This window comes from Sinocyclocheilus rhinocerous, unplaced genomic scaffold (genome assembly GCF_001515625.1).
Source record: "Sinocyclocheilus rhinocerous isolate Xijiao unplaced genomic scaffold, SAMN03320098_v1.1 scaffold155, whole genome shotgun sequence".
NCBI lineage: Eukaryota > Metazoa > Chordata > Actinopteri > Cypriniformes > Cyprinidae > Sinocyclocheilus > Sinocyclocheilus rhinocerous.
The window spans coordinates 381,841-385,155 of NW_015661891.1; the positions used below are offsets into that span (position 1 = coordinate 381,841).

Below are 3,315 nucleotides of genomic sequence, written 5' to 3' on the forward strand. Positions count from 1 at the left end.
ACAATGTGATGCAGCTGCAGTCAGATCTAGTACCGCTTCATCTTTCAACAAATGTTTTTTTTTTTTTTTTGTGAGCTCCATGACACTGTGCCTCATTTACAAAGCAAAATGCTCCGATCAATCCTTTTACACAATCCCAGATGCCATTAAAAATTAAACGATCCACTTGTTCCTTACTCTGGGATTCTTCTGATATCTGTACAAAGATGTGAATGAGCTGTTTAAACCAAATGCGTCAAAGCAAACGTTCTTTCACTCCATTTGTCCAATTGACGACAGACAATCGGTTGGGGCTAGGTGACATCACCTTGCCCCATTGGATCCAAAACGAGCTATTTTTTGGAGCTTGATTAAATAAATGCTTTGATTATAATGAGGAGGACGTCTTAAGCTATGAAACATTTTTAATCTAATTAATTACATGATGTGTCAATTAATTAATCTAATTAATCGCAAATTACATTTGGCTGTGAAAATACCCCCAAAAGATTATTTAATGCTATTTTTGTGTTAAATGAGAAAGTATTAAGTAGACATTACAAATAGTATCTTTAGAAATAAATATTTTATTTGATTCAACATAAAATGTATTACATATAAACGCTTAGGCTACAACGGCCTAATATAAACTTTGGAACACAAAAGAAGATAATTTGAGAAACATCTCAGTTTTTTTTCATTCATGCAATGGAAGTCATTGGTAACCAAAACAGCTTTGTTACAGTCTTCAAAATAACTTATTTTATGTTCAACAAAGGAAGGTAAGTCATTTAGGTTTGAGTAAATCATGACGTCATAAAATTTATTTGGGTGAACTATCCCTTTAAAGGTTTTTTTTCCTTCCTTTTATCCCCCTTTTTTAATGAAAATATAGGCTACTCTAAATAAGAAACTAAAACTGCCAGCAGGTGGCGGTAAATGTCTTTGAGTCTTTCATTCGATTCGTTCAAACGGCTGATTCATTCAGGAATTAAGTAAATGGGTCTCTTTATGAATGGGTCTTTGAATTATCTGTTCACATGATTCGTTCAAAAAGCGGATTCATTCAGAAACTAAACACCGCTGTGTGCTGTGTTGCTCGGAGACGCACAACAGTTCGCTTTTTAGGCAATATTTTTGTTGTCAAATTCGTTGGCAAAATTGAACAAAAACACACAATATTGTATTTAAAATATAACACAATATTAATTTAAAATAAAATTTAAATATTAACTTCTTATTTACTGAACTGTTGTATAAAATCACATTTAATCTCGTGATATTCGGGAAATGTCTTTGAGTCTTTCATTCGATTCGTTCAAACGGCTGATTCATTCAGGAATTAAGTAGATGGGTCTCTTTATGAATGGGTCTTTGAATTATCTGTTCACATGATTCGTTCAAAAAGCGGATTCATTCAGAAACTAAACACCGCTGTGTTGCTCGGAGATGCACAACAGTTCTGATGTGGCTTTATAGGCAATATTTTTGTTGTCAAAACTGAGCAAAAACAGACAATATTGTGTTTAAGATATAACACAATAGTAATGTCTTATTTACTGAACTGTTGTGTAAAAACACATTTGCACTCGTGCTATTCGGGACAAACAGCACTCGTGTGATATTGTTCTCGCTGCTCGTGTGATATCCCTTATAAATATGAGACAAACTCATACAGGAGCATTTTTGGCCCCAATATCTTGAATTTCAGGGCACAATTGCATTTATGAAGTTGTTGCCCTGCATCATATTTGTCAGCAGTCCACTGTATGAAATGTAAGATGACGTACAGGTCTGGGGGCAGGGCCAGTGCGTTAACTGCGTTACAATATTTTAATCGCGTTATTTTTTCATAACTAATTAAGTTAACCGTTAAACTGACAGCCGTAAAATAAATAATTATAATAAAAAAACATAATTATTATACTCTGATCAGACCAAAATTGAAAAAAATAAATGTTTTGTATTTAGTAATAAATGTTCAGTATTTCTGAGACATTATTGTGGGTTTCTCAGATCCCAAAATGGGGGTCTGTCAGATCCCAAACAGAGCATCACAATGATTTTTTTTAAAGCAAAGGAACATACAGTCATTTTTAACTCTATCAGGTGTAACTGAACTAAATATAAAGTGGTTTAATTATTCTGTTTATTTCAAACAGGGCTCCAGAGGTGTCCTACCAGCAGAATACACTAATTTCTCAATGTAACATGGCTTGCTCCTGCTCTCTTAAGCACTGGGATCCCATATGCGCCGCCAGCAATGGCTTGACCTATGCCTCCCCATGCCTCGCTGGCTGCCAAACCTCCACTGGAGTTGGCAAGGAGATGGTAAGCTATTCCCACTTTTCCAGACTTTTACATGCCTGTTGCTCAATCTGTTTTACCCACAGACTTCTATGCTTCTATACCTTTTTGTTGTTCTTGTTGTTTCGATAGTATACAACATCCATGTATACCTACAGTGACACATTTGTGTAGACAAACTCAAACGTCAAATGTGAAACTGCTGTCGTAATATTTACCCTTGTGAAACAAATTTTAGCCATACATATTATTTGTTCAATTAACAGAAAAGTCAATTCACAGAGGCAGAGAAACTAATTAAAATTCGAAATGTCCTAGCAATTTTCTGTTGTTTTAAATTGTATTTTAATTATTTTAGGGGGAGTCACACATTGTATACAAACATGCCAAATTAGAATATTAGTACTAGCAATGCTAGTGCTTGTATTGATTATTTACACCACTAGTGAAAATGCTTCTATTTTGCCAAATTTGATTTTTATTTTTCATTCAACATTTTGAGTGAAAAAATGTACTGAAAATATATGTATGTACCGTATTGGCCCGAATATAAGACGACCCTGATTATAAGATGACCCCCCCTTTTTCCAGATGTACCTTTTGGAAAAAGGCTTTTTAAAAACCAAATCTTGTTTTTTCTCAGTAAAACACATTTTGTCTTCAATTATTTTCATATTGCATATTTTTCCTATTTTAATTTTTGTTTTGAAAGTATGGTAAAAACTGGTAAAATGTACCAACAATCACATTTAAAAAATAAACACTTTTTGATATACCATTTAAAAAAAAAAAAAAAACAGGTAGCCCATCTGAATGAGGACATTTAGGCTATCCATCTAATACCAGCCTACCAAAATCTTATTAACAGTAGAAGTAAAATCTTACTGTAGTCTTCAAATCTATCTTTGAAAGTAACTTTTTACTACCAAGACACATCTGTCATTAAGTGTCATTCGCTCAGTTATGTCATTTTTAATGCAAATATGACATTATTTGACCTAACCCTAACCTAACCCTACCCCTACCCTT

The 3,315-nt window shown here is 33.6% G+C and overlaps 1 pseudogene; it reads left to right on the forward strand.

Annotated features, from left to right (window-relative positions):
* The window catches only part of LOC107726841 (solute carrier organic anion transporter family member 1C1-like), a 24,166-nt pseudogene that overhangs the window by 14,426 nt on the left and 6,425 nt on the right, over positions 1-3,315 (forward strand).